Raw genomic sequence first — 10,000 nt, forward strand, 5'->3', positions numbered from 1 at the left:
GTGTTTTGGTGCTTGTATGCGTGTAGCCATATGTTTTCATTTAGATTAGTACTTGCTAAAGGTTATAGCCTTCTAAACTCTTTGGGAGGTTTTAGGTGTAAGATCGTTAACTCCTTCGCTTAATGTTTAAGATAAAAAGGTAGAGATAATAATAATCGCAAAAGTGATTTAGTTATATATATGTATATACATGTATATATATTTCAAATAAGCCATACATATTAATACATTAAAGTCTGGATTCTCCTAACGACCTCGGGATCAGAGCCCCAGGCGGAATCACCCAAAGACTATAATATCAGACCGGCCGGGATTTGAACCCTGGTCCAGGATATCTGTATGCCAGTGACCATACCACTCAGCCACGAAGAAAGATAAAATTCAATGACAATTCTTCTGTACATATACCTGTCAAATGCAGGTTTTCTGTACTTAGAATTGAAATCATCCCAACTGGTTAAACTCTGCATTTGTGATTCTGTTTTTACTTTTGATGACAGATTCTATACACAAAAGTTTGGTATGGCAATGGGAAATCCTCTTTCGCCTGTTTTAAGTAATTTATATATGGAGTTTTTTTAAACAAGATTTTTACCTAATATTTTGCCTTAAGGTGTTCTGTGGTTCAGGTATGTTGATGATATTTTTTGCATATGGCCTCTAACCGAAAATGTAAATGCATTTCTCTTTGAACTTAACAATTTGGTACCTTCCATTAATTTCACTTGTGAAGAAGAACGTGGTGGTTGTCTTTCTTTTTTGGATATAAATGTTCACCGTACTCTAAATGACTTCAAATATATTCAGTGTATAGAAAACCTACATACGTGAATTCATATATTCACTATTATTCCAACCATAGTAATCAAGTTAAGAAGGCTACTTTTTCTTCTATGTTTTTAAGAGCCTTACGTATATGCAGCCCGGAATTTCTTCAGGGAGAGTTTGAAAGTATCTTCAATATATCGGAAAAATTGAAATACCCTAAATATTTTATTGAATGTGCTTTACAAAAAGCACAAAGAACTTTTTATTCTGCAACTCCGAGGATGGTTTTTAATAATGATAATGTGCTCGTTTTACCATATAATGATCTCTTACGGAGGGTTCCAAGTTTTTGCAAGAATTTTAATATTGATGTTGTTTTTAAATTTTCAAATACACTGAAAAGCATATTAATAAGGAATTCTCCCAAAGTTTCTCAGGGCTGCATTTACGGGGTTTCTTGCATGAACTGCAAGTGTTTTTATCTCGGACAATCTGGGAAGGGACTGGACACCAGAATTAAACAACACAAATATAGTGTGAGAACGGGACAAATCTCGAATGCTTTATTTTTACACATTAATAATTTTAATCACATGATTCATTGGGAGGGGGCAAAAGTTGTTTTATATTGTAATGATATAACTCGTAGAAATATAATTGAATCTGCTACTATCAAATATCACAGTGACTTAATGAATGTAAGCCAGGGTATGTACAAACTGGACCCATTTGTTGTTAACGATATTTGTAAGATTGTTTCTTTTCAATCACCTGTTGAACTGTTCTGTATCTGCTGTACTAATTTTAACCGGACTTTGAATACTTGTTTTCAATTTTTTCAGTTTACTTTGTTAGATGTTCTCTGTGTTATTAGCATTGTACCTCGAAAATGTGTTGAAATAACACGAAAGCGCTCGGTACGCCTTCTTTTATTTCTCCTGTGGCCTTGGCTGAATATATTGTCACGCGCTATTTAGTGACTTATAAGCATATATATATATACATATATATATATATATATATATATATATATATATATATATATATATATATATATATATATATATATATATATATATATATATTTATATATATACTGTACATATATATATATATATATATATATATATATATATATATATATATATATATATATATATATATATATATATATATATATATATATGTATGTGTGTGTGTGTGTGTGTGTGTGTGTGTATAATTAGGAGATATGATGAATCGACTATAAATCTAGAAATAAATCTGGATGTTAAGTTCATAATAGTATTGTAGACTCCAGAAAAAAAAAATATATCTCAGAAACTTCCTCCGTATTGAACCCAAGTGTTACCGATGCCTTTCATCAACAGCAACTGTACTGGAACAATAAAATATAAACGATAATTATAATGCCTTGTCTCTAATATCTAAGGAACAACAAAATGTCTAATCCTTTTCTCTCTTTATATATATATTCTACTCTCAGTTTTCTTTATTCTTCGCGTGATTTTGACTTTTTATAACAAATCATTCATCATCTATGAACAAAAATATTATAAAAATCTGGGTCAAGCATTCTAGAAACTTTGCTTAAGCTGTGCAAATTCTAGACAGTTTGGGAATAAAATTCAATCGTTTCTTTCTACCTCGCATCAATCGGTCTCCGTTTAGGAATGGAAGAAAGAGGGTGAAGAGAAAATAAAAGCACCAAGAAAACCGAAAACGGAGTTTTTTTTTCTATTTTTTTTTCTTTTTTCCGTCTAATGAACCAATTGAAGCAAGGTAGAAGGAAATTCCAGCTTTAAAGCTGCAGTTTTCAAAGATTTTTACAATGCTTGCTTCATAAAGTACCATTAAATGACTGATACATTACACTGTGTATGTATCTGTGTTTGTGTCAATGCGTGTTTGTGTATGTATCACCATAATGTTTTTGTTTTGATTAGTACGAGCTGAAGATTGCAGCTGTTACCTAAAAAAGATTTTTACTTATTCTGGAAATATATAGACTTCATGGAGACAGTATTCATTTGATATTTAGAGTAAAGAATAATAAAAGATATGGATTAGAACTAATTTAAAATATGAACTGATCATAGGATGGTCCTTTAAGACTTTTTGGATGTTGGTAAACATTTGCTCTATAGTTAAAGCAGCAACGAGTGCAGTTAATTCTCTTGAAGATACGAAAGAAGCCTCTTTTCTTTTCATAATTGTTTAAATTGATGCAGATCCATCAAGTGTTATTCACGAAAATTGTCGATTAGTAAATAAAATTATATAATTTGTAGATAATTTCAAATAATTATGACATCAAATCCACTTAATTTATTCTAATTTCGTTTCATATCTACATTAAATTCTGAGGTTATAATGATAATTAGTTTTAATTTTTGTGTGGTAAACATATTCTCAGAAGACTGAACTCATGATTATACCTATGGGAAAATAATACTTAAACTTTTGTATATCAAAATCTATATAGTAATTTTAATGAAAGGTAAATCTGAAAATTATTTTTATTTTCCGTATGAACCATTATTAATAATAATACTCGGAAATTCCCCCTTCCATTTGAATGCTGACGAACAGTCTCATATTTCTAGAAGATATACACTATATGTAAATATATGTGAAACGTGACAAGCAGCAGTGACTGAACACCTCAAATATCCGCCGAGGCTTCGGTTCTTATTGCTTCATTGACCATTCCTCATCTCAAAGTTATATCTTCATCACTCCTAGAAGTTCATAAATATTTACTTGTCAGGACGAAGGTTTATGAAAATCCTTTTAAAGTTATTGCCTACAAACTCTAGGAAGAAAAGAAATCCAGATATTTGTTTCTCGCTATCCAGAGAAGACTAACAAGTAGAGAAATGTAGAAGAAGAAGAAGAAGAAGAAGAAGAAGAAGAAGAAGAAGAAGAAGATGATACACCCTGTTACCACTGAGAAGCGTCGAGAAACTCTCTTTGTTTACCGTAACGTAACAATTGATTAAATTCATTCTCTCAGCAGAGAAATTAGCAACTTTGCCCCATTGTTGCAAGAAATCATTGCGAGAGGTGTCATGAAACCTGCTAGCGTTCATTAAGTTACGATCATCTCGCTAATTGGCACAGGAAAGTCAAACTCAAATTACTACTAATGAAAATAATAACCACATTGAATAGAGAAACCTTGAAAGACATCGTTTTGTTTGAGCTGTGTTAATAATTATCAAACTTGAGTGACCTGGTAACGTATTTGGAGAGTTTGCCTGTGATCCAAATGGATTTTCTTTCAAAAGAAAAAAGAAAAAAAATAGAAAATACCCCTGATGCGTCTTCTACTTAATATTTTATTAATAAAATTTCCCTCCCCGTAATTTCCATTAGTTTAGAATTAAGGAAAAAATAATAATTGAACGATATATTTACGATTCCAATTGACAGTATGAGCTTTTTCGTAATAAAAAAAAAATCGTCACCTTTTTTGGGGTCGTTCTTGTCAATCTAGATGTAAAATATTTATATAAAATTTTCCGTAACAGATTTTCATTTTCAGTTTTGAAGATCCATGTCACGTACCAACATTTATTGCCGGAAAAATGTTCATCTAACCTATGACTTAATGAGTTCATGAGACCATGGAGGAAATGCATTCTCTTGTATCGAGATAATTTGTCTGCTTTCGTCAACAATTTGTTAATCTGTATATATGTTAAGTTTGCCTTTGTAGTGTGGGAATGAGGAATTCACCAACTGATTCTACGTCCCTAATGTTAGGCGGCGCCTCGCCCTACTCAGATGGATGGCGAATCAAAATTACAAGTAAGACTCTAGGGCCTAGGCCTAGAAGGGTGGGAGGGGGGAGGCTGCTAGTGGGAAGTTATAGCCAATAGTCTGATGGCTATGCATTCGTCCGGCGCTAGAGTGTTACCACGACCCTCAGCTCTTATCCTAAAGCCATTACTATTAGGACTTTTTCATGTGACTGGATTTAATACTAATTCCCCCAATGGTAATTAGTATTAAATGCAAAGGTTTTTCAGAGTCATATGATAGCCACGTGTAATCAACTCAAGACCAAATAATTATAATTGTGTTTAACACCTTTTTAATATTTGTGGCTTGTGATTAAAATACGAATTCACTCCCAAAACTTTCCTTATTCTATTCTGTTTATCACTCATACGATTATTTTACATATTCGCTCTATATATGGGGGTTACAACACTAATAAACTTTAAGTGTAGAGCATTGGTCATATGCCAAAATGATTACAGTTAAAAAAAAAAGTAACCATTGATGTAAGTGAAACAATCAATAATTGATAAAAATAACATGATCTTTGCAATACCACTTGTGAAATTGGATGCCAGCAGGAATGAATATGAAATTAATAATATTGATATTCTGATAAAAGACCCTCTTTTAAACATGTGCTGCTAAGAAAAGAAAAAAAACTGCTACCTCTGTGGCGTTAATCTTATAGAGATCGTTTTTAATTCCTCTAATCCAGTAACGGGGATAGGATCTTAATTCTTTAATGAATGTAAAGTATATCAATGGCTAGCATTTTTCATTTATTCGGAACACAATATATTAAAACCCAAATACAATTGCAAATATAATTACTCAACAGTCGCTTTACATCACTTTGCATAATGTTAACACAAGGAACTCGGCTCATAATCAAGAAGACATTGAAGAGCGAGGGCTTAGTTGAAGGATTATATTCGGATACTGGATCGTCAAGCTGGGTCCTTATTAGCTGGAATTGCCCCGAGGGTGGAGGCAGTAATTACTAGAAGGCCACAGTCTCAGGCTATGCCTCATTAGGGATGATCAGTCAAGTTTCGTTATCAAGATTAGTGTCCAGTTCGGGATCATCTCTTTTGGGGGAAATCAGTGCCAAGATATTGGCTTCTGAGTCCATCAGAGATGTCAAATTCAGTTTAACCTCCTTATTCAGATAGGGGAGTAGCAGACCGTCTGCACGTAGGCAATAAGATAATTTCTTGCGTGGTGTTGAGGGCGGGCTGTTCTTGTTAAATGTACAATGCTTCTAATATCCTAAGGCGGCTGCTGTCGGAAATACTGCCATTGATATTATTGTGCTCCCTTATTATGTTATAGATATGGACCTGTAAACAGGGCATTTCTATTGCCTCTGGATGCATGTGCCAGGATAATATTTTAAAGACTCATCCTTGACATACCCAGGGTTAAAAGTAGGTGCCAGGACATCTGTGTTGCAGGGCATTTACATAGGTATACTGAGTATGTCTTGTTCGGGTTATCCTGCACAGCATGGCCAGGTTGGTTTTCCATAATTAAAATGTTAGGTTTCTGAAAAATGATAATAAATCATAATGTTGACTTCAGTTTCTTCTTTGACGGCAAAAACATTGACTTTGATAACATTTTCCGTGGCCTTTCCATCATCAAGGTAATGCTTATGCATTAGGCCCTTGTAATATGAATTAATTTTGGTTTTTTTTTTTTTTTTTTTTTTTTTGTATTGGCTGGTAGATTAATGGTGTACCATTTTCCAATAGGTTTCTTAATTTCCTAAATGTATTTTATAGTTAAAAAAACCCTTATTAACTAAAATTGGCTATATTTTGTCCATTTGTTCGTGTGTGCCTTTCCAAGATGAACAGTGTGAGAAAATAACACTGTATCTATTCCTCGTTTCTTTATTTTTTCTACCTGCATAAATTCATGATGCAAAATAAAATGTTATAGCTTTTAAGAATATATATATATATATATATATATATATATATATATATATATATATATATATATATATATATATATATATATATATATATATATATATATATATATACACACACACTCACACACACACACATATATATATATATATATATATATATATATATATATATATATATATATATATATATATATATATATAAAATATATATTTTACTGTATATACAGTATATGCCCATTAAAAGATAATGAAAAGGCAGAGATTCTGAATCTTGCTAATGGCACTTAGGTCACCTTAAGCATTGAACATTCTAATACTTTCAATTCTTGGTTTTGCATAACTTTATCAACCTACGCTACTTTATTATCTGCATATTCTTATGAAGAACTCACAAAACCTATAGGAGACGGTAACGAACAATAGGTAGCGAAGAATGTCCGAAGAACATAGGAATAATGTTTTAAAGTTTAGACATCAAAGCTTGAATATGATTCAGACAGATCAAGGACAAAATTTGTAAATTGGAACAAGATGAATGCTCTTGTTGTACTTACGATGGTCATCAATATGATTTGTGTTAAAGAAAGAGCAACATCTTCTGGATTGTATTTTGCTTATTCAATACTCTCATAATCAGAGTATAATACCAAAGATAAAGATTTACCTGCTGTAACATAATTCTGTAAACTGATCAAGAACTACATTAATGCTAAGTAAAGTCCATGTTTACATATCTTCCTTAAAGATGAAAGTCAGGGATTTTACTTGGTAGTTAAACGGAATTTTAATCAATTTCTTTATTATTTATTCCATATGAAATATCGTTGTCCGGAGAGGAATATAAAAAGGCAAGAATGATATTGATGACGGTGTTGATAAAACTAATAGATTTCTACCTCATATTGGGATCTAACCTGCGCCACTTATAAGTACTAAACAAGATTTTCCACCTATATACCAGAGCTTTATTCAATTGTTTTAACTAATGATAATTATATTGATGAGAGTGATATCAGTGATGATGATATTAGGCTGATAACTATACCTCTTCATGCAATATCATTATCAACACTTTATACATGAGATTTATTCAGTATGAAAAATTCAATAAAAGCTATTATATATTAATGTCCATATGAAACACTGAAGCCTAAAAGGATAAAGTAATATCAAATAGTTATCAGGATGTTTTATTAAAAATAACCTACTGGAAAAGGTAATCATATCAGTACTTCAATTGTTCAATGGCCACATTCCTTTTGGTAAGAGTAAAAGAGACTCTTTAGCTATGGTAAGCAGCTCTTCTAGGAGAAGGAGACTCCAAAATCAAACCATTGTTCTCCAATCTTGGGTAGTGCAATAGGCTCTGTATCATGGTCTTCCACTGTCTTGGATTAGAGTTCTCTTGCTTGAGGGTACACTTTGGCAAACTATTTTATCTTATTTTTCTTCCTCGTGTTTTGTTAAAGTTTTTATAGTGTATGTGGGAAATATTTTTTTTCTATATTTTACCGTTCTTAAAATAGTTTATGTTTTCCCTTTTTTTCCTTTCCTCACTGGGCTATTTTCCCTATTGGAACCTCTTGGGTTATAGCAACCTGATGTTCCAACTATGGTTGTAGCTTAGCAAGAAATAGTATTTATAATAATAATGATCAGCAACTTATCAAGAGAAGAAATCTATTCCAATATCTAATGTTTTATAAGAGAATTAATAAGGACTGTTCTGATAAGGGTACCATTATCACTAATAAGATTGTCTAAGGGAACCTGTCGTGATAATGAGTCCTTTAGACTGTGATAATTACAAGATTTACGCAGAGCAGACTATAGCATCTAAACTCTGATTACAGAAGAGATAACATGCCTCAGGATAAAAGAAAAATCTGTGGAATATGCAATGTAAAAGGGAAGGCTCAGAAAGCTTGCCTATACTACTATAGCCATATAGAGGCTGTAAAAAACACAAAAGGTGTTTTAGAAAAAAAAAGACGTTATTTTGCAGAAAAAAAAATTATCTAAAAACAAGATTAGTTTTTTACATTATTTTACAACACATCTTATTGCTTCCTAATCCACAAACAATGGCTAACTATTGTTGTATTATCTTTATGATATAATACAATAGCTCCTTGCAGTTTATTATGCATATGAATCTTATTGAAATTATTTACATGTACAAGAGCTTCTTGCTAAGTCATGAAAATAAGATAGATAGTTATTACTACATTCATTCATTCTATTGCTATCCAAACAAATACTGTCAGAGTTTGGGTAACGAGGTACCTTAACGCTAGAAAGAATTCTCAAATCTGAAGCTTCCTGTGAAATCCAGATGGAGGTTAACCATCACTGCTAGCAGTCAATCGAAAAAAAACGAACATAAACTGCAGAAGCTGGCAATTGATTAGGAGGCCAAGAAGGGGTTAGACCAGAGTACAAAGCAAACAAAACTCTCAGAAGTTTTATGGGACAAAAACTCTTGATATCATCAATTACTGAAGCCTCTGTACTACAATAAATATGGTTGGAGGAGACCATCAGTATTTTGAAACTGTCCAAAACGTTTAGCAATATGTCTAATTAAATCCATTATATTTTTGGTCTTCCTTTTAGGAATAACTGTCTGTTTAATAATTTTCTTACTATGGATTTCTTTTCTTTATATTTGAGTATATCAGACTAGCTATTTACGAGATAAAATCAGCCAAAAATTAGTTTAATCTTAAGGCATGTGGTCCATTAAAAATGTATCTTGAGATCCATGACTCGTCATCTATACGTGAAAATATTATAAACATTTTGTTTGACAGAGGTAGAGATAGAGCAGTATTGTTTAGAAATGGACGGTGTTTGACCTAGTTTGATAAACAAGAGGTAAATTAAAATTTGTGGAGGCTGTATTCAAGCCCTCATTTATAAGTGAAAAAACAATTAAAAATTGGTTGGAAGGAGAACCTACATAAGGAATTTGTTTGGCCACGATCATCAGAAACTACTTTCATCTCTGATATATTCTGTTAATCCATTTGTAACTTGGAAAAATTTAAATCTACTTCCAAACGGAGTTAGGTAAAAGAAAAAAAAATATGAGAAAATCTTTTAAAAATCTATAGTAACTATGACACTAAATACTTTATGTTTTGATGAGGGAGTTTGCTGCTCTCGAAGTGTATGATATTGCATTTTAATGCTTTCGAAAACTGTTTTTTTTTTCTTCAATGTTTTGTTTTTTATCGAATTTCAATACTTAAATAACGAATCATTGATAAAAATAGCCAATGGTTATGCTGGGATGTAATGGTTTAATGTGAAATACAGGTCTATTGTTATTGGGAAATTTTGCATGTGTTGTAGTTTTAACGGTTACGATGCAATATTAAATTTTCTTTAATCTTTTAGATTAATCATATAAATATTTTCTTTCTCAAAAGAGTTAAATGTTTATTATATTCATCATATAACATTCAGCTATATGACTGTCTGATTAATTGACGGACTAAT

The sequence above is a fragment of the Palaemon carinicauda genome, chromosome 17 (assembly GCF_036898095.1).
Source record: "Palaemon carinicauda isolate YSFRI2023 chromosome 17, ASM3689809v2, whole genome shotgun sequence".
Taxonomy (NCBI): Eukaryota; Metazoa; Arthropoda; class Malacostraca; order Decapoda; family Palaemonidae; genus Palaemon; species Palaemon carinicauda.